The sequence below is a fragment of the Rattus norvegicus genome, chromosome 7 (assembly GCF_021556685.1).
Source record: "Rattus norvegicus strain SHRSP/BbbUtx chromosome 7, alternate assembly SHRSP_T2T, whole genome shotgun sequence".
Classification (NCBI taxonomy): Eukaryota; Metazoa; Chordata; class Mammalia; order Rodentia; family Muridae; genus Rattus; species Rattus norvegicus.
Window position 1 is genome coordinate 133,799,144 of NC_141540.1, and position 23,263 is coordinate 133,822,406.

General features: G+C 43.4%; 1 pseudogene; it reads left to right on the forward strand.

Moving 5' to 3' along the window:
- The first annotated feature begins 19,650 nt into the window (after nt 1-19,650).
- Nucleotides 19,651-20,727, forward strand: St13-ps5 (ST13, Hsp70 interacting protein, pseudogene 5; annotated as a pseudogene).
- Nucleotides 20,728-23,263: the final 2,536 nt, after the last annotated feature.

Below are 23,263 nucleotides of genomic sequence, written 5' to 3' on the forward strand. Positions count from 1 at the left end.
TGGGAAGGGCACGCTAGTAGTTTATTTAGTGCCAAACGGTCAGCTCTGAAAACATGTACACATACACATTATATGGACTTGATAGGTTATGTTTAGGAACATATAACATTATATGGACTCAACAAGTTTATACACACACACACACACACACATATGTATATTTGTGCAATAGAAATTAAGAAAGAAAGAAAGAAAGAAAGAGAGAAGGAAAGAAAGAGAGAAGGAAAGAAAGGGAAGAGGTATACAGGAGGCTTTGTAGGGAGGAAAGATAAGGGGGAAAACACACAAACAAAAAAGAAAACAAGAAAGAAAGAAAACAAGCAAGAAAGAAAACAAGCAAGGAAGATCTTCAGTTTTATGTTTGACAGCCCTTGTGACAGTGTGTAGCATTGCTCATAGCTTCACCACAAATTTTAAATTAAGGACCCATTTGTTGTCTTGAACTAGGCGACAGAATCATATCAGCAGCCACCAACCCTGGAGTGACCGCTAAAGGTACTAAAAATGGAGGGGCATAAACTGTTGTCTGAACAGCCATGGAAGCCTAATGAAGATTGGAAGAGCCGCCTAGAAAGTAAGGTATCTGAGGGAAATCCAGAGGGAAAGGAACCCTAGTGGTGCCTGTGAAATGTCTTATCTCTCTGTCTGTCGTTATTCTGTATGACAGAGACCATAAATTCGTCTTAAGCTACAAGTCCCCATCTCAAGAGGATTATATGATTAGAAAGAAAACAATGTGTTATACAACTGCCCATGCCCCTAGATCCAAAGTAATGTTTTATGCTAGTATGTCTCTTCCCTTCTTCCACCAGTGTTTCTCTTCTTATCTCTGCCTCTGTCTCTCTGTCTCTGCATATCTGTGTGCATGTGTGTGTGTGTCTTTCTTTCTCTCTGTCCCTCTCCCTGTCTCTGTCTCTTTCTATCTCTTGCCGTCATCCTTTATCATATATTTTGTTAAAAGTTAACATTTAATGATAATTCTGTGATAATTTTATGATAAAGAGTAAGCAAATGATTTACTCAGGTTTTCATGCTTAAAAAAAAAAAAAAAAAAAAAAAAAACCTCAGAAATACATACTTCAAAGACAAGTAGAGAAGATGAAACTACCAGTCCTCTAAATGCATTGGATGTAAGCATAGACCATACCGAGAAGGGAATGTGGTGGAGAGAAGGCCAGTGCAGCCTGTAGGTGGGGAGTGCTAGAGCTGAGCTACGGGTGAGGAATTCTGGAGCTGAGCTGCGGGTGGGGAGTGTTAGCTGACCTTCAGTCTAGACCACCTCAATTCTGGGTTCAGTGTGTCCATGTTCAATACAGTAGCAAATATCTGCTCCGTGTTAAATATAAATATAAGTGACTATGTGCTTGTGAGTAACCAGGGTGTGTATATCAAAGAACTAACTGATACCCCTTTGGCAGGAGTGTACTAAGACCCTCATCCTCAGGCTTCCTGGGCCAACAGCACCGTTCATTCCCAGCTTAGCTGTTCTTGTCCATCTTTCCTCTGTCTCTGAAGAGGAAGGGAATATTAGGCCCACTCTTACTCTAGAATATGGGGTAAGCAAAGAACAGAGAAGAAACATTCATTTGCCTAATATCTGAATTGTCATTTTGAAGAATGAGGAATCATTGAACATACATCATTTGAGCGACCAGTGAGAAAGAAATAAAATACCAGCCACTGCCTCTCCCAATCCACTCTCACTTTGCAAGAGCAAAAACCATCTTCAGAATTTCCCCAGCCATTTCCTGGAATCCCTAGAGGATATCTGGAATCTGCTGATACATGTTATATATCCTCTGAGATATAGCAATTCTATATGCAATGAATCTAGAGTCTAACAACTCTGCCAAATTACATATGTGTGTACACTCAATATATATGAGTGTGTGTATACTCAGAACATGTGTGTGTACTCAGATTATATGTATTAGAGAGAAAGAGAAAAAGAGACAGACAGAGAGAGAGAGAAAGAAAGAGCTTGGAATATATGTGTATGTGTGTGCACTCATAATATGTGTGTGTGTGTGAGTGTGAGAAAGAGAACTTAGAATATGTGTGTATATATGTGTATGTACTCGTGTGTGTGTGTGTGTGTGTGTGTGTGTGTGTGTGTGTGTGTGTGTACTCAGACTATACTACTCTGAACAAATTATGAAAGGCCACGCCTTGGTTCCATTCTGCCATGGAAGAGGGCACATGAATTTTCATAGCCACAGAACAAAGAAGGCCAAAACCAATACCCAGTAAGTCAGCTAGAACATTGGAAAGGGAGACACTAGCAAAGAAACATTTTCTATTGATTTCATATATGAATCTGAGCTATAGGCTCGGTGGGGTTAAAGGTCAACTAAGCCCAGCAATACATTCCATGAGTTTAGTTTAATCGTAACGAGAACACTAGGACAAAAACAGAGGTGGAGAGGGAAGGGCAACCAAGGGGACAAATGCCCAAGCTGACTTTCCCTTCTGACCTGCAGTATTATCTCTCCATGGGGTCCTGCTCCACCAAGGTCACAAGTCTGCAGCATCTTTAATATAATTAATATAATAATACAAACATTAACTCCACCCTCTAGAGTCTGCAGAACAGCTCACTCATGTGCCAAGGCAGAAAGAATTCCTCCCTAGCTTTGGACACTAGTGAGAAAGGAGGAACTCTATTCTACATAGCAATGCCTTACAGAGCTAGGGTACACTAAAATCTTGTGGTATTTGGGGATATCCTCTTTCCTGCTTTCTTTTTTTTTTTTTTTTTTTTTTTGGTTCTTTTTTTCGGAGCTGGGGACCGAACCCAGGGCCTTGCGCTTCCTAGGCAAGCGCTCTACCACTGAGCTAAATCCCCAACCCCTCTCTTTCCTGCTTTCTAATGAGAGAACCATTCCGCAGAACAAGAGATCAGGCTCACAAACCACGTGGAGATCAGCTTCCCGGATTCTGACATGCCTTTGAGCCCAGCCTGTATGTTCCCTTCCATAAAAGTCACTCCTCCCCTCTTGCAAGCATACCTAGGTCTGCCTCTCCCAGTCCCCAGAATGCATTTCTACTGAAAGAGAAACTGCACTCCCACAATCCATTGCAATCTGCTGGATTTGTAACACTCAGAGCCATAAACTACCATGTCACATAGCTTTAAATAGAGACCCCTGTAGCCGCTGGGTTCAATAGACAGATGAGGTGAAGGTTCTGGGCCTGAACAGGTTTGCTCAGAAACCTGGCAGCAACAATTACTAACCTCCCATCCTGTACCCATGCCTTCCTGGTGCACAACACACTCTAAGAGTTCCCACAAGCCCCAAGCCACCTCTGCAATGCCCTGCCTCTCTTCCACTCTAGAAGAGATGCTCAAATGTCCAGGAGTATGAATGATGTGTAATGTCAGACGGAAGCTTCGTTGTGCCGCAGTCCACTGAAGCAACGAAACGTTCAGTGTTAGCTCCTATACCCCGCGTATCAATCCAATGGCAGGGAAGAGCAGCTCATTCAGACCCATCAGACTACCAAAGCAAACACAGCCAACCCGGGAAGAAGAGGAACTGTACTGAAAGTTCCAGCGGGGGCTGGAGAGATGATGGCTCAGTGGTTAAGAGCACTGACTGCTCTTCCAGAGGTCCTGAGTTCAAATCCCAGCAACCACATGGTGGCTCACAACCATCTATAATGGGATCTGGTGCCCTCTTCTGGTGTGTCTGAAGATAGCTACAATGTACTCATGTAAATAAAATAAATAAATCTTAAAAAAAAAAAAAGAAGAAGAAGAAGAAAGGTCCAGCGGGCTCGACCACGGCAGCATATGCCTGGAATTCCAGCACGCAGGATGGTGAGGCAAGATGATCGCAAGTCTGAGGCCAGTCTGATCTACATAGCAGGGACACAGTCCAGCCTGAGACCTTGTCCCAGAAAGACAGAGGGAAAAGAAGCATAGGGAAGGGAGGAGGAGAAGAAGAAGAGGGGGATATCAAGAACACAGAAAGGTAGAGTAATTCTGGACTTCAGAGAGAACTTAAAAGCTGACTAGACTCCACTTCCTGTTTCTCATAGCTGTTTCTGCCCTTCTTCTAGAACCCAGCTTCCTCCACATTGTGTAGAACATGGCTACTCAGAGGTCCGACAGCCAGGCTCTCGGGGCCGAAAAGACTTTCTGCGGTCACCAGACAAGAAGTCCAGAAGAACACATAGGTCATCAGCAAGAGCCACAAACAGCCAACCAAACTCCTGAGTCAAATCCAAAGGAGATGCTACTTGTATGTGTTACATTCACAGAGCTCTCATCCTGATCGTGATATTTACTGAACTCAAAGGGTAAACCTAAAAGAAATAAGTGATAAAAAAAAAAAAGGTGAAATCAAAACTCAGAAGGATAGACCAAAGAGCATTTTTGTTCTATTTTGTTAAAAATATAATCAGATACTAGGCTTAAATCGGAGTTGGGTTGAATCTCAAGAGCAGCGGAAGTGAAAGGAAGTTGTTTGTTGACAGTCTGACGGTGGCCCTCGCTAAGACAGGGATCCCCACCTTTAATAATAACCAACGATGCGTACACCACGAGGCTCGCCTCTCTTCTAATATTATGGTTAAAATTGTGCCGGCCGAATCAAATGCAATTACCGCTTAAGGCGGAATGGATGGAAACCCCCAGCTTCTGCACATTAGAAAGATTCAGTGGATGAGGGGAGGAAGGAGGAAGACGTAATCATGTTTTTATGATTATTACTTGCATTGTTATCATTCGGGTTATTATAATTATCAGTATGATAATTACTTTTTTATTGATACTTCCTTACGTTTGTCTTGAGATGGAGACAATAACTGCCCGGCTCTCCCTGTAAAAGCGCCAAGGGAGTAGTTGTAAGTGACAGCGTACGAGTCCTTTTCTTCTGCGTCCGAGGGCTCGCTCTGCCGGCTGCCTCCTCTTTCGACAGAGGAAGCCAGTGTCGCCGAAAATAAAGGCGTGGGGCTTTCCCAAAGCTCTTAAACATCGGTAACTTCTTCACTATGCAATGATGTGTTTGAGTGGCTATCAATCCCCCTGCACCCGTTTGCCCAGTTTCTGTTTGTAAGAGTTGATAAGGAAGACCTGGTTCTGTCATTTTTGCCCTGGATCTCCGTTGGCGTGAATGATTAAAGACTCCTACAGCCGGGTCTTGTGTGATCAGTGAGTTTTAGAAGGAGAACAGAGAGGAAGTCATCTATCTCTGAATGATACTATTTGATGGGAGTTTAATAGGACCTGGTAGATTTTAATATTACCAGAAAGCTGTAAAGGACTTGACATTTCAATTTGTTTCTGAATCACTCAGATGGCTAGATTGAACTGGAAATCTACATATATTAATAAGCTTTTCAGCACAGCGACCGGGAGGAGAGGGGAAGGAAGAGCCACATGGCTCAGTCACCCATGGGAAACACACCAGAAACCAGTTCGAGCTACAGAGAGAGATTGCTCTTCAGTCAGCTCTACTGTCCGGGAATAAACAAGCATGTTACTCTAGAGGATAACTGCACTGAAATCCTGAGGTACAACTGGCTTCACGAAGTTCCCGTCACCTGCCATTCCCAGCTACAGCCTAAGGTGCCACCTACCCTGGACCGGGGCAGCAATAGGCTTCCTGCTCAATGCACCCTCTGGCCTCCACCTTACTAATCCACTCCCTTCCTCAGCAGCAGTCCTCTCCCAGTGGGGCTCACATCCTCCTCAGGGCTCAAACCCCTCCACACTCAGAAAGCAGCAACCTCAGTCCCCCTTCCTCCAAAGCTGTAGTGACTGGATGTCTTGCCTCTGAGGCATTTGTCATCAAAATGGGAGAGGACCTCACTTCCTTATCAAGAACGATGTGGTATTGCCTTCTCTGGCACCTGCCTGTCTGACTCTGACAGGCTTGATGCCCCAGCCACCGGATGCTGGAGAGTCCTGCTTACAAAGCCCTAGCTTCATGGGGAAGAAAGGAAGCAAGATTTTCCGACTTTGCCTTTTACAAAGAGCATCTGTCAGAACTCTCTTTAAGCAACCTTAATAATTCAGTTTATGGAAGATTTGATTTGCAATCCTCATTAGAGGGCAACATTAACGAATTCGTTTAAGTAAAGGTACTTTTTAAAATTTATGCACACATAGCTTCTAGAGAAAATAACGCTAAACTTAGACGTGAACGCTAAGCACGGAAAACAGGTGATTAGGCTGTATCCTTTTTAAGAATTCCCCATCATGGAAACTAGTAGACCGCTGTCATCGCTCCATGACTCTGGGAATGGACCGTCTGGGTCAGCCTATGCAGACTGTGGTTGATCACCACACATCACCCAGAGATGTGACGCCACAGCCCGGTGGTTCTCCACACCCGTTCACCTGTAAGATTACTTCTTTAGCAAACTCTGCAGCTCGGCAACTCAGCTTTCAAGTTTTCTTTTCTTTCTTTCTTTTTTTTTCCTTTTTCTCTTTTTAGTTTTCTGTTTGTAAGAGGGCCTCACAATATAACACATGTCTCCTGTGGTCCTGCAGGCTAGCCTCCTACTCCCAATCTTTTCTCTCTCTTCAGTACTGGGATTACAAGGTAGCACCATCACGCCAGGCTAATTTTGCTGGCTGGCTGCCTGCCTGCCTGTCTGTCTGTCTAAAATAAATCAACCGGGAGCAATCAGTTAAAAGCTGTGCCTCCCTCTGGATGTGTGCTTGTTAACTCCCATGCTCAGCAAACCTAATTACTTTCCTCACTTGGGAAAACATTTACAGGTGTGAGTAAGAGACCTACAGCATCCTTGATGATACAGCCAGGTCCAACGGGACCCTTAGAGAATGAAAACAGGGGACGAAGCATCCACAAAGAGGCTGTGGTGGAGAACAGCAGCATCCACCTCTGGAGACTGAACCTGGGGATACTCCCCTCATGCTTTCCAGAAAGAACAAGCCACCAATACTCGGACTTTAACCCAGTCAGACCATGCCATACCTCCAAACTCAGACAGTATCTGTAGAGTTTGAAACGACTAGCTTCATCCTAACTGCCTACAGCAACAGGAAACTAGCATGTAGGAGAGCAAATATTGTATTATCTCACGATATTGCAAAGAAACCTTAAAAGCCTTAATATTAGGAAGGTACTTTTAAGCTCTAGTGTTCTATTCAAATCAGGAAGCTTAGAAATATACTGACTTTATATTAAAATATAATCCTGATTTCAAAGCTATAAAGGTAATTGATAACAATATTTATTGGATCCTACTCTGTGAAGACATTATATCATGAGGGATAATGGCCTAAGGAACACTGCCCTTGAAAAACTTAGTTTTAATAAGGGAGGGACATGTACAAAATTTGGTTACCTTGAGAGTTACATCTTTTTTTTCACTCCAAAGTCTTCTCCGGCAGACAGCGGGTGCTCTGTGCTCTCTGGCGATCTGTGTAAATTAAGTTCATGGAAAGCAACAGTGCTGGAACTGTCCTGGAACAGCTGTGGCGGAAAGTGACATCACTGTGTTTTAATCGATATCCTAAGAAGAGAAAAAGAAAGGGCAGCAGGGATGGCAGTGGGAGGGAGATGATGAAGAAGGAGGACCTGCCAGACGGATTTTCAGAAGGCTGACCTGGGGATGAGTGGGCTTTTCAGGAAAAGATCCACGGGCCCATCAAGGTGTGCCCCATACTAGGACATGGTCGGCACTCAGTTTACCCCAGTTCATTAGGTTCTGGAAAGGTCTTCAGGTCTAGAGGGTGTGTTTGGAAATTCTTGAGTTCATTTGGAATTATACAGGTGAAATGTTACACTCTAGTTGGGACAGCTCAGGGAGAGGAAGTAACTGGGAGCATGGGTTTGAAGGAGATGGTCTTCTAAGCAAACATTCCACCCTTTTTCCCTTCCCCTCCCCTCCTCCTCCTCATCCCTCTCTTCCCTCTCTCTCCATCTCCTTCTCTCTTCTTTTAGTGCCACGAAGTGAAAAGCTTCACTGTGCCCTGCCGCCTCTTGCAGGATACTTAGTGTCACCACAATGCGAAAACAATACAGTCATGCCACCATGGATGGAAATACCTAAAAGTATAAACCAAGATAAACACATCCTCCTGGATATCCTCAAATACTTTGTTACAGCAAAGGAGACCAATAGAATAAGGTTGCCTTAGCTAGGGTTCTATTGCTGTGAAGAGATACCGTGACCAAGACAACTCTTACAAAAGAAGCATTTAGCCCTGGATTTGTAGAAAGATCTTGTGTAAATTTGGTTTTGTCATGGAATATCTTGGTTTCTCCATCTATTAATTGAGAGTTTATGACTTAGTCAAGTCATAAGGACAGCTAATACTGAGAACTTACAAGATGCTAAGTACTGTTCTAAAGACTGCTACCTCATACAATCTCTTCATGCACTATGGGAAAATGGCTCTCCATTCTGTAAGTGTATAAACAAAAACAGAGAAGATTGCTTGCTCATAGTCATGACAAGAATAAGCTTAGATCTATTGTCCTGTAGTATCAGTACCTTTATCTTAACCCTCATTCTAAGGCCACAGCAGACCATAGTTGTCATTAAGGTGTCCACCTTCAAACTCTATCCCGACCAGCTGTGTTTACTGACTCTCCCATTGCTAGCCTAACCCAAGTCCTCACATCTCACCTGGACTACTAGAACAGCCTCTTATTTTTTTTTTACATATGCCCCAGTAGGGTATCCTTTCAATCCAAATATGCCATACTTCATAACCAACTCTACCTGAAGGATCTGTATTTATACAAAGAATGGTTGACTCAATTACTCAACAAAGAAGTCTAAGACAAAATCATAGTAAATACCACTACACACCATCATGCTACTGCTTCAGATAAGAAACTCAATGCCAACTACTTCAAGCATAGGGGCAACTGGAATGTTTCATAACGGTGGGTGCAATCACGTTGGAGAAGTATTTGTCTACTGTGGGTTTTGTTTTGGTTTTTCTCATTGTTGTAACAAAATTCCTGACAGAAATAATTTATGGGAGGGAAGATTTATTTCAGTTCTTAGTTTCATGGTATTTTCTTTCATAGTTGGGGTTGAGGCCAGTGTCATGGGTGGTAAAACACACGACAGCAGTGGTCCAACCTGTGGTCATAGACCAGGAAGCAGAGAGTATAGGCAGAACCACAAAGAAGTATAATCTTCAAGGCACAATCCCTACTGACCTACTTCCCTCAAGAGGACTCCAAACGGCACTACTGAGCTGACACTAATCATTCAAGACATAAGGACTGTGGGGGACACTCCAGGTTCAAACCATAACATCGGCATCCACTAAGGGTGAACTCGTGCTGTAGCCCCACAATCCCAGTCCCAAGGGCATATCTAACTGAATGCCTATATGCACCCAAACAGAAGATGACTCAAGAATATCAAAACACGGGGTTGGGGATTTAGCTCAATGGTAGAGCACTTGCCTAGGAAGCACAAGGCCCTGGGTTCAGTCCCCAGCTCCAGGAAAAAAAAAAAAAAAAGAATATCAAAACACGTTCTATTTAATAGTTAAAGGCACAAAAATGCCGTGGCATTTACTTTGAGTAGAGAACTCACACGATCTATTGTATATCAATGGCAGCAAGATTACCGCAGAGTACTTGAATCTCATAATGTCGGAGGAAAGGATTCAGAAATGAAAGAGGAGTCCCTTGACTCCCAGATCGAATCTGCAACATTAGAAGTCAGATTAGAGTTATCCTGGTTGAGTGTTCAAGGTTAGCTCGGGTCTGTAAAGGAAACATGGAGAGTTTAGGAGCTGGTGGTGCTCTGTTTCCAGAACTGGACACTAATTTTTACACTGCAAAAGTTCACTAAACTGTTACATATATTTGTAGGTGTCTACCATATTTATATATAACCTGCTTGTGGACAGAGACTGTAGCGAGAATTCTGGAAGTTTGGTATCTTTTAAAAAAACAGAATTATTAAGCGAATGTTTTTGTCTTAACCCCAGATGTGGAGATACGGGCTGCTTCACAGCAGGTAACAATACTTGGCCTCTTGCTCTAGCAGGGGTGTGCCCGATGAAGACAGTTTCTGTGATTGTGTGAGTTTTGAATCCTTTTCAGAGAGTCTCTAAACGGTAGGGCCCTCAGAGGTATGGTGGGTTGTTGGTTGGTTGGTAGTTGGTTTTGGTTAGTGTTGGTCAGAGTTGAGCGTAAAGAAGAAACAAGATGAAGGAGAAATTAGATATTCTGATGGAGAAGATCAAACTTGGACCAAGGAACTCGGTGCCCCTAATATGCAGGACGTATTCTAGTGATAATACAGCCCCACCCCACGCCCCGTTTCTTTCCTGCCTATGCTTTTTTCTCTTTAGTGTCAAGGGGTTGAAAGGGTGGAAGAAAAAGAGTGGAGAAGAGTGAAAGAAAGAACCAACCAAGAGACTCCATGACTTAGAATGATACGTTATCCGACTCTCCATTACTGTAATGAATAGCTGAACTGATAAATTTAATAAGAGAAAAATGCATTTTGCCTCACAGTTTGAGAGCCCCTAACCCATGATCAATGATTCCCCTGGATCCTGAGAGGATGTAGCACATGCCTGCAGAGAGCCCATGGTAGAGCAAAAGCATTCACCTCAGAGTCAAGATAGGAAAGAGATGACCCTGGCCCCAGGATCCACTTTAAGGCTGTGCTGGTGAGATTTAATGTCAGTTTGACACAACCAGGAAGAGAATTTTAATAGGAAATTGGTTAGATCAGGTTGGCCTATATAGACATGGCTCTCTCTGCCTTTAACTGTGGATACAATGTAACCAGCTCCTTCAAATTCCGCCATTGTTACTTTCTCACAAAGACTAACTATAAGCAGGTGTTGTAAACAGAATAAGCCCTTTAAGTTGTTTTTTTCTGCAGGATATTCTATCAGAGTGACTGAAAAGAAGCTAGAACAAAGGCCGTGTGTGAGGAAACATCACCTCCTCACACTGATCTCACCTCCTAGCCCTTCTTTATGCTCACTCCAAAATGACTATGAATGCCCCATTAGTGTTCTTACCCCAAGTCAATGTTCTCTCTCTCTCTCTCTCTCTCCCTCTCTCTCTCTCTCTCTCTCATCTAGTTTGCTCCTTCCTCACCTTTAAATTTTTCATGCAAATTGTCTTTTTGATGAGAATTTTTCTGATTATTTCATTTAAAAAGACAACTCACCAAACCCCAAACGTTTCCTTTTTCTATTTTATTTTTCCTCATAGAATATATTGTCTTTTGTAGGCTTGGTTTCTCAAAACCTACTTTAATAAGGGTTCTCAAACACACTGGTCCCTCCCTTCTAGCCCACTGTCCAAAGGTAGGGGAGAAAAGATGGGAAATAGGACCAGGGGATGTGGACCTGTTTAGAGGTCATTCTCTGGGGCCATCCCAGTCTCTGTTGTCAGGATACCAAGCACGAATGAATGTGCAGGAGTGGCACAATCCTGAATCGGCACCAGTCAGTGGTTGTGACCAGAACCACCCGGGACAGCAGAAGTTCTCTGCCATGCCTCTTGAAATGAAGATGAGAGACCAACGAACTGTTGCAAGGGTAGCTATGCAAGTGCCCCATCAGTGTCCACTGAGACCCACTTATTCTCTTCCCAATTATCACTTGTCCTCCTACGAGTCTTGCCTCAACCAAACACAACATGAGTCTGCATCACATGATACAACCAGAAGCTTCCACTTCAGTCTTTCAATTTGCCATTATACTAGCAATTTACCAAAGGAAAGGTTTATTTTAGCTTACAACTTAAAGGTATATTCCATTATGGTGGAGAAGTCAAGGGGATGGGCATGTGAGAGAACTGGTCACATTGTGTTTGTTCACAATAAGGAAGTGGGGAAATTAGTTCTAGCACCCAGTTTTCTCCTCCCCACTTTCTCCAAAGACCTGGTGCCACCCACATTCAAGATAGCGCTTCCCCCTTCTATTAAACCTTGATATACAGAACCAGAGAAGGCCCAGAGGTGTGGTTCTTAGGTGATTTTAAGTACAGTCAGGCTGATAAAAATGATTAAGTATGGAAACCTTACCCCTTGCAAATGCAGATACCACTTTAAATCATAGCATTACACCCCTGTCCCCTTCAATCTCGTTTTCATCTCATAATGTAAAACACATTCAGTCCACCTAAAACTCCCCATTGTCTTTAACTGTCCTAAGACTGCTCGCTAATCCAAAGTCTCTATTAATTGTGAACCTCCAAAAGCAAAAAAACATGCTTTCAAAATACGACACAGAAAACATTCTCATCCTAATGAGAATAATTAGGGCATGGCAAGAAAATACCAGAAGTTGATTGAGGCTTGGCACCATGAAGAGAGCTTATGCAAGGCTACGGGTGAAGCCCAGTTGCAGCAGAAGAAACCAGTGTATTGGAGATGCCAATGCCATGGGATGACCACCAAGAACAGCAGTGGCAGTGGAGTGGGTCAATGTGAGCTTAGAGTGCTACAGAGAACAGAGCTGGAAAAGTGACACTAGCCCTTTGGAGGAACCCAGAAGATTATGTGAGTATTTTTACATCAATGTTCATAACAGAAACTGATCTGAAATTTTCTTTAGTGAGTATTCATGTGGTTTAGGTTATAAGGCTGACTGTGGCTTCGTGGAATGAATTTGTCAGAGTTCCTTCTGTTTCTATTTTCTAGAATAGTTTGAAGACTATTGGTATTAGTTCCTGGAAAGTCTGGTAGAATTCTGCATTAAGGCCATCTGGCCCTGGTTTCTTTTTTTTTTTTTCTTTTATATTATTGTTTTTGTTGTTGTTAGAAGATTTATAATGACGGCTTCTATTTCCTTAAGGGTTATAGAGCTGTTTAAATAGTTTTACCTGATCGTGATTTAACTTTGGTAAATGGTATCTGTCTAGAAAATCATCCATTTTATTATGATTCTCCAATTTTGTGGAGTAAAAGCCTTTGAAGTAAGACCTAATTCTTTGTATTTCTTTCTCCTCTATAGGTCTCCCTTTTCATCCTTTTCATTTCTGATTTTGTTTATTTGGATAATATCTGTATTGTGGCTAGTTGCATTAAGGGTTTATCTTGTTGATTTTCTCAAATAACCAGCTCTCGGTGTTGCTGATTCTTCGTATTGCCTAGTAGTGTATTCTTATTATTGCTACCACCAATTCTGTGGTCATCGATTGTGTGTCGTGGGCTGTAACAAATTTTGTGTGCTTTTTTTTTTTTTTTTACCTTGTATAGTTTGGCAGTGTCGTGACTGGACTGGTTGGTTTCCTCTTACTGAAGGGGTAACAGGGCTGCTTTGTAACTATCCTTTTAAAACCCCAGCAGAGAGAGATGAACCCACACATGTTCAAATCACAGCCCCAAAATCAAGACATATGGACAAGCACAGAGCATGACTCTTGCAAGTTCCTAACTTCTCGATTATCACAATCAAAGACACTGAAACAGGTAAAATACTTGAAGATTTCCAATGTTTTTAATAAAAAGTTATCAATAACTTAAAACAGATATAAGCAAAGTGATGAACTCTACTAGAAAGAAAAGTCAGCAATATAGAAGAAAAGAAAACAAATGGGCAAGAAATTGGTAAGGTAAAAGTCATCAACACACACACACACACAGGGAGAAAGAGAGAGAATAGAGAGAGAGAAAGAGAGAGAGAGAGAGAGAGAGAGAGAGAGAGAGAGAATACCCAGCAAATAAAAATATCATGAAGAAAAAAAATAAACATAGTCAGATGTCAGAAGTGAAAACATAAATATATCAAATAAAAAACCCAGTGGAAAGCATCCCCAGTAAACTCAACCAAGCCAAAGAAAGAACAGCAGGGATGGAGGGCAAGAGGATGCAATGTCTCACTTAAATATCAGTGAGGAAAAAGAGAAGGAGTATGCTGGAGGCGTCCAAGAGCTCTGAATACAATCAAGAAGCCAAAAGTTCTTGGGATTCAGAATAAACAACAGAGAATCTGTTCAGTGAAATTCTAGCCAACAAACATTCCAAATCTAGAAAGAAACGGACATCCAGAAGCAAGAAACACAGACTCCTAAACAGGCACAACCAGACAAAATCCTCTCCATGACACATAGTCAAGACGTCAAAAACGCAAAGAAAATAAGCAACATGGAGTGGGGCAGTCCAGATGTCTTACATAGAACTCCAGAGACTCAACCGAACTCTCACCAACAAACCTAAAAGCTATCAAAGCATGGGAAGACACATTTCAAGCCCAAGAGTAAGTAACTGCCGACCAATCGAGCTTCAACAGCAATGCTATCATTTAATATTGACAGAGAAATAAGGGCATTTCAAGATAAGCACTAACGAAAGGAGTTCCTGGAAACTAAGAGCTGCAGAAGGAACTGGCAAGGAAAACTATGCGCAGAGGAGAAATAAAGACGGTTTTAATCACTAGGGCACGGGAAAGGTTAAATTTCACGAGAGGAATGGCAGGACAAAGGAGAATCCATCACATTCAATGCAGAAAATAAGACAAACCCTGATACTAGGCGTCACCCCCATGTTAGAAGAGATAAAGAGAGCCACTACATATCGATAAAAGAGAACAATTAGTGAAGAAGATGTAATAATTGTAAGTTTATACACCAAATGTCAGGACCCTTTGTTTAGTAAGACAAACGTCAATAGACATAAAGTATCAACGGTATCTTGTTATAATTACCAGTGAGTGGCTTCGGTACACAGCTGGCTCTGAATAGGTCACCCAAATTAAAAATCAGCAAGGAAATCTCAAGAGCACACGGATTTAATAGATATCTATGGGATATTCCATTAAATAGAAACTGAACACATGTTTATATCCACGGCCCATGGGACCATTACTAAAATAGATGGCATTCTAGGCAACAAATCGTACTATAGCAAATAAAAAGTACTTTAAATAATCATGTACCTTATTAGATCATACTGTGTTACAACTAGACATCAATAGCAAGAAATACTACAGAAACTACATATATATATGTATATATGTATATATATATATATGTGTGTGTGTATGTGTATATATATGATACATGCTTAAATGACCCAGTGTGTCTGAAAGAAATTAGGGAAGAAATCAAAGAGTTCTTAGAATCAAATGACTACATACAATCTACAAGAACCTTCAGCATACTGCTAAGGCAATGCTAACAACAAGCTTTATTTCCAGGAGTGCTCACATTTAAAAAGACCATGAGAAATGTCAAGGAATAGATGCTAGAGCATAGCATATGAAGGAAGAAAGAAGAGCAGTGGTGCAAGAAGGGTTAAGTGGGGTGGGTAACAGGAGGGCAGGGTAGAGGGAGGAGTATGGGGGGGGGGGTAACTAAAACTAAAGACCTCTGAAAACTCCATGTGGAAACCTACTACTGTAGAAATTTCCTAAAATAGAGACATACGTTAAAAGAGTTTAAGTAGAGTAATGTTGTAACGGGATGGAAGAACAATGGCTCTCCCAGACACTAGCTGATATCAAGAAGAGAAAGGAGGAAAAGAAGGAGGCAGAAAAGGAGGAGGTGGAGGAGGAGGACGAAGAGAGACAGCCACAGCGGAGGCAGAATTGGGGTGCCAGGTATGGCCATTTCCTCATGTTCTGTGAATCAAGTACAGGGGTCTTCATCTAAGGGGTCTCACTATTACGTTCTGGATAGTAACCAGGAGCAGGGGCAATAGCCTGCAGTGTCGGAGGGGGCGTCCTGTGGGATCTTACTGACTAACAGCTTGGAAAGAAGATATTCATCATGGGAGTCCTAGAAAAATAAAGAGGAGAATGAGAAAAATCCCTTATTGGTGAAGAAAAAAAAAGCAATTTTTCAGACAAAAAGTCCAACAAATGTCAAAAGCAATGGGTGAGAAAATGCTGGAAGGACGTCCACCTAGACATGCCCTTACGGAGTTTCACACTCTGAAGTAACCCAGAGACCCAAACGCTGCCCAACATAGAAGCAGTGAATGAAACCCTGTTGACTTGATGTTCTCATTTAGATGAGAAGGTAATTAAAGTGTCACGCTAAGATTTTTCTTGGTTTAAGAAAAAACTTCAGAAATTTACAATTCCCTTTGTTTGATTCGCTGGTTTTGGGCATAGTGGCTAGTAGGCTGTTGTGTTGGTTGTTGATGGCTGGTTGCCTGTTTCGGTGGTGGTGACAGGTTGGCAGTTTTGGTGATGGTGGTGGTGGTCATGCTGGCTGTTGTTCTGTTCCACTTCGCTTTGCTCTACTTTTGTGCAGTCTATCCTGTCAGCTTCCTCTCTCTTCCTCTTCTCTGCTCCAATGTGTCATTGGGAATGGCTCTACCAGAATGCTCATGCAATGCCTGGCCATTTTCCCAGGTATGTTTTCCCATCGGGAGTCCTGGAAGGAGAGGAGTGTGAAAGTTATCCGTGTCTTCCCCCGGCCCTAGTACTCTGAAGAAGGATGAACTTTCATAAGAGTTGACTTCATAAATGGATGGACGTAACTTTTCCTATAAGCAATTGGGAACAACAGTGTTTTCAATAAGGGTGAAGGGAGTCTGGAATCTATGCTTGAAATTCCTTACAGTAGACCGGAGGCAAAGCTATCTAGACTGTGTCTGGCAAGGTTTCACTACATGGTGTTACTGGATGTCAGGGTATATGATTTAAATGGAGGCATGCCATAGCATGTAGTAATAAGCCCCGTCCTCTTCCTCTGAGGCAGGAGGTTAATTGCAATTACGCTTAGTATCATTTCCTTTGGCGCAGAGCTGTGGTTTATCCCGAGGCTCTACCCTCGTTCCCACCACGGGATGTGTGTCATTTAAGCTTCGCAACTTCCAAAAAAACCATTCCATTGCAAAGGACTATGAGCTCCTCAGAAAGGCCTCCGGGCGCTCATTGGAGGACTACTGCGTAGTAATTGGGGCTTCCTGAGGTGACCCAGAAGCCTGGGCTGGATTGGTTGCTTGTGCATGCGTCCACAGAAGAGCCATTAGGAAGCATTTTTAAAAGTGGGCGGTGCCCACCGCACAACAACTTAGGAAGCTGCCTTCACCCGGAACACGGTACAGATTGGAGAGCAGACCATGAAAGATGACAGCAGATCTGTCAACAAAGTTTTAATAAGAACGGCTGGCACCTATAGAGAGTCCATCAGGAGCTTGGCTAAATACTTCATACATATTATTTTTCTCGCTGAATTTTGGGGCACAGATCCATGAAGCAGATAGGCTCTGCTCATCTCTATGCTTACAGACCGAAGCTGGAGCTCGGGTGGGCTAAACTACTTGCTTCGAGTCACATGACGTACAGATGCTAGAACTGGCTTTCACCTCATTTTGGTGACTCTCACCCCCTTTGTCTTTTGCTGCCCTCAGGGCACTACCCTGGCAGCTGTGTCTACTACAAGAGGCTTCGTCAAATATGGAACCAAACTCAAGGCAATGTTTTCCATCCCACCCATTGCTCATTTAAGAAAATTACTGGCACACGCTGTCAGTCCCAAGCTTCATTTCCCCCTTTCTAACCATATGTGCCTCCCACTTCAGAGCCAAGAGTTCCTGGATGTTTTTCCAGCAAACGTTCCTCCTTTCATGATAGTCAGGATGGCTGTGAGCAAAGTTCAACTCGGTCAACCCCAGGAGTCCGAATTGGCAGAAGGCCACCAAAGACACTTCTAGAACGGATTCACTCTGACATCCTAGAGGAAAATCATTAAACAGGCCCCGCTGAGACCTACTGGAGGGCACTCAGGCTTGCAACTACACAGTAGCTTTTGTGATGGCAGTTTTGCTTAAAAAAATCCAGCATCGACGACTTCTGTGAGCCACAGCCAGCCAAATAGCTACTGGAACCATGCTGATTTCCTGCTCATACAGATATCTTCCCTTAAAACCCTGTTATGGAGGAAAATATTCGAGTCCCGCAAGTCATAAAAACAATTTAATACTAGCCACTGTCTGAAGACATCCCGAGAATATAGAGTAGACCAGGAGAACCTGAGGAGCAGAATTATTTTTAAACAGCGAGGAAGAAACTTTGAATCAGAACCACTAAGTATTAGGCAAGGTCCAGTGGTGTTCACAGGGAAGGCAGATCACATACTCGGACATAAAGCAAGTCTTGCAACATATAGGAAAGTTGAGGTCGTTTCTTGGATTCGATCTGACGTGTAATAAGACTGGAAATGAACAGCACAAGAAACTATGGGGTGTACACGGAGTCCAGGAGGCTCAATAACTTACAGAAGGACCACTGGATCGTCAAAGGAATCAAGGAGGAAGCAAGCTATTCCTGGGATCAAATAAAATAAACCGTTCTGAGAACCAGAAGTCTCATGCTTAGAGAAGGTGGGGGTCGACATGTGGTACCAGAAGGCAAGCGTGTTTCCCAGGAAGATTCCACGCCGTTCTGATCATTTGTGGAACCATTTTGCAGCAGAAAGTGGAGTCAGAGAGTGCTGCTCAGTTATCCGCACCTCTTGCCTTCTGTTTGAGCCTAAACTCCATTTCAGGGCCCCGCAGAATGACTGAAGAGGTCCTCCGACCTCCTCGTTCCTCCTCACCGTGCGTCCGTATTGAGTACTTCACCTTTTTCTGTGTCTCACTGTTACTGGTTTCAACTGGCTCACTGAGGAGAGGTGGCCGAGCCTTGCTGGCGAGGGTCACCAGGACCCGGGCTCTAACCCCAGTAACTCCTCGAACACCGATAGTTAAAATCGCTGGCACACAGTTGGAGGTGTGGGGGTCCCGTGTCAGTTTTCACTCTAGCTTTGGATTTTAGCTGGCGGGCGTCCATGGCAAGGCGCCCTTTGTCACGTCAGCAGTCTTCTAGGGCTTCAACCCAAGGTAATTGACCATGGCTGGGGGGAATTTTCTTCGAGTCTATCATTTTAATGAAGAAAGTCGAATGGAAATGATCCCATGTGATGGAAATATTGGTTCCAGTCGAACAACTTCAGAAATATCCCTCTTCCCCGCTGTCAGGCGCTCTAGGTTGAGGAAGAGCGTTTATATTTAAAGAGATGAGGGAAGGGCTCCTGGGCCAGTGACTCTCACCATTTCCTGTCTATTACCATTTCCAGTTGCCCAGAGATATCAAAATAGTTCTTTTCAAAGTGTAGCTTAAAAAAAAAAAAAACACGCCAATAAGGAGAGACTTAGTTCCTATCTTGCCCTCATATATTTTCCATTTTATTTATGAATGCAGGCAGTGACCCACTAAATTGATTTTTGTAACCCCCCACAAACAGTTTGCATAGCCTGCAACCTGCATATTTTTTTTTTAAGTTACTGGAACAGAGCATGTGAGAAACTCTCAGAAACGACTAACATTTCATTCATTCATTTTTTTACCCACTGGCCCATTAAGGGGAAGCTTTCTTAATTCACACCGCTCTTCTCCAAGAGCGATGGATGTGATTCCAGGACATGGCAATAAGACAGTCTAGCAAGAAGAATGTGTGAAGAGACCGCAGCGGGATTTTTAAAAAGGCAAGCACCCCCTGGGAAGGGATAAGGTGCAGGAGGGGACACCGCCCTCCCTGGTCTTCAGAAAGCTCCCTCCATTCTCACCCTGTGCTCGTCTCTCTGCCAGAGCAGATTCAGGGGATTCTTTCCCACATTCATGTTGAAACACGAAATTCTAAGGCAAACGAGTGGGCAAAGTCTTTCCACCTGTAGCGCTAAGTAGTAAAAACCAACAACACATCGGGCCTCCGCAGCCGCCCACCGCCAGAAGCTTCCACTATGGATCCCCTCAAAGTGAGCGAGCTTCGGGCCTTCGTGAAGATGCGTAGGCAGGACCCGAGCGTCCTGCACACCAAGGAAATGCATTTCCTGAGGGAGTGGGTGGAGAGCATGGGGGTAAAGTACCACCTGCTACTCATAAAGCTAAGTCAGAAGAAAACACTAAGGAAGAAAAAAGAGACAACAGAAGACAACGTAAAGACAGAGGAGCCATCGAGTGAGGAGAGTGATCTAGAAATTGACAATGAAGGTGTAATTGAAGCAGACACTGATGCTCCTCAGGAAATGGGAGATGAAAATGCAGAGATAACTGAGGAGATGATGGATGAAGCAAATGAAAAGAAGGGGGCTGCCATCGACGCTCTAAATGATGGTGAGCTCCAGAAAGCCAATGACTTGTTCACAGACACCATCAGGCTAAACCCTCGCTTGGCCATTCTGTATGCCAAGGGAGCCAGTGTTTTCGTCAAATTACAGAAGCCAAATGCTGCCATCCGAGACTGTGACAGAGCTATTGAAATAAACCCTGATTCAGCTCAGCCATACAAACGGAGAGGGGAAGCGCATAGACTCCTGGGTCACTGGGAAGAAGCAGCTCGCGATCTTGCCTTTCCTATAAACTGGATTATGACGAGGATGCCAGTGCAATGCTGAGAGAAGTCCAACCTCGGGCTCAAAAGATTGCTGAACATCAGAGAAAGTATGAGCGAAAACGTGGAGATCGAGAGATAAAAGAACGAATAGAAAGGGTGAAGAAGGCTCGAGAAGAGCATGAAAAAAGCCGAAAGGGAAGAAGAAGCCAGGAGACAATCTGGATCTCAGCATGGCTCTTTTCCAGGTGGTTTTCCTGGGGGAATGCCTGGAATGGGAGGGGCCGTGCCAGGAATGGCAGGAATGCCTGGGCTCAATGAGATTCTCAGTGATCCAGTGGTTCTTGCAGTCATGCAGGATCCAGAAGTCCTGGTGGCTTTCCAGGATGTGGCCCAGAACCCATCAAATATGTCAAAACATCAGAACAACCCAAAGGTTATGAATCTCATCAGTAAATCGTCAGCCAAGTTTGGAGGTCACTCATAATGTCAAAGCCTTTGCTGAACGAAGAACAGCTTAGCTCACTGACTGGATGTGGCAATAATACAAACCAGTGTACCGCTGACCTCACCGGAGAGCTGGGGCGCTTCGAAGATAATCCCTACCCTCTGCATCATATGCGGCTGAGGCATATTACAGTAGTTTGCCATTAGAGTGTTCGTTCAGATAATGTTTGCCTACTAGGAATTACAAACTGAAAACATGTTTCAACCTTAAACGTATTCTTTTAAAAATGTAGGGGATGTCAATTCCTACATTTTTCATTACTGATCTTTTTTTGGGTTTTTCCTTCAGAGTTACTGGGCGAGGAAGCTGAGTGTGGGTGATTTACTGCTTTCATGAATGAAAGATTTGTTAGTGGGAAGCAAATAAAACACATTTAAGTTGATTGAGTCGAAAAAAAAAAACAACAACAACAAAACCACCAACCCACACTCTTGCTGGCTCCAGCCTGCTACATGGCATCTTGCGGGGTATTTTCATCTCCATCAGCAAACCATCTCCACCCAGCTCGCTAGGTTCCCAATTTCCCTCCCATGTTGCCTCTCCAGCTCCCCTCTGGGCCCTGTGAGCGATCTCACCACCCATCTAGTTCCCAAGACCAGGCGCTGCCACGCCAGTTCCATGCAGAGACCGCCTATGCCTATCTGCGTGCACCTCCCTTGCTGTGGACTCTGCTCACATTCCCTGCACCCACCCTCTTGTGTTTAGGGTTGTTTTCTGAACTAATGCTAGAACCGAGGGTTTTCAGCTGTGCTTGGCAATGACTTCTCCCACCTGAGAAAGATTCTAACCAAGAGTGTAGGTAGCCTTTCTAAAATGTCTGCCCTACCTCCCAACCTAGCCCTAGGACTTAAAGACAGTGAGGATGACGTTGACTGGTGTATAAACGTATGTGTCCAGGAAATGATCTTGTCATTGCCCTCTGTCTCATGCTTAGTGAAGAGAGTGATCTTTGGTCAACATCAATGTGAGGTAAAAGCAAACCTGAAAGGACATTTTACCTCCTACAATCGCATGTCTACGATTTCTTAATGTATGTGGCCTGCTGACTAAAAGTCAAAGATCCATAGGTAATTCTGTTAGAGTCTAAACTATCACTATCAACGTATGCGAATTTGAGAGAACTAGTCAAGTTCAAATACCATCCAGTGTAGCCTGATTCCAAAGTTTGGGATCTCTTTAACTCTGACTTTTCCTTAGCAGAAAATGCACGCTTCTGGATGGTAAGCACACTTCTTTCCACCTCACCAGTCAACAGTGCATGGTTCTGAAGAGGAACCAGCTCAATAGCTGTTGTATCAATACAAACGAGATGAAAAATAAGTATTTCTCCCAAATACGTGCTGGACTCTAAGTCCGCATATCCCAGAGGTAACAGCACCCTGTGTTTTATCATGGCACAACCCCCAACAAGGAAATTATAGAATCAGACTAGATGTCATCGTCACACAAGTAACTTTGAAGGGATGCTTCATCATCCAAACCACAGGTGGAGGGCAGAAACAGATGGGTTGGCGCCGAGAAAATGAGACCAAGCCAGGGACCCGGTACCTCTGAGTATCTGTTGGATCAGCACCCAAAGCCCCTTGGGGCTCAGGGCTATGTCAGAGATCGAAATTCTACTTTCGCTCTTCCCCACGCAGAACCTAGCCATGCAGAGGCAGGAGCTCCCTGTCAGCCAAGGCCAAGAGATTTCAAAATTCTCTAAGCAACAGAAGTCCCAAAACATCATAAACGCTAACAACAGTGAATTCACCCATCAGCACCAGACCCGGCGTTTCTGAACAAAGCTAATTCGGGCAGACACCACTAACCATCCAAGAACGACTTTCAACCTTAAAATCTCGAGACAAATATGTATCTGACCAGAGGTTAAGAGCTTTGCTCCCTCTCGCCGAGGGCTCTGGGCTGCTTCATTTTTTTAATCGTCCGTTTTATCACCACCACGTTGTCCGAGTCATCGCCCCGGCATCTAGCATAGTTTTTATGTGTCATGCAGATCCTTATCAAGTACGAGAAGGGTCTGGGTGGGATGAATGAGAACCCTCTGTCTTCCATGAAAAGCTCTCATTTATGGGCCTCTGGACCATTTGTCTGATCAAAGGATTTCAGGGGCCAGGATCATGATTCACGACAAAGTGAGAGTTGATCCGAAGAGCCCATCCAAAAGCTTCTGACAGCCATGGTTAAAAAAAAAAAAAAAATTGAAAAAAATAACTCTTTCCAAAATCTACACATAATGGGGAATCTTAAACAGGCTCACATACAACTTCGTGCTTATTAAGCAGAGATTAAAGATTAAAAATAATAATAATAATAATAATAATGATAATGATAATATAATAGTAATAAGAGACTCACCCATCTGGATTCTCTGGTTTTGTTCACACAGCTCAAAGACCAATTTTTGCTCACTGTACTTTAACAATGGAGCGGCATGTCGCCCTGGAAGGACAGCATGGTGATTTCAAAGTGACAAATTGTATGCATGTATTGGTATCTGACTGCATTAAATCAC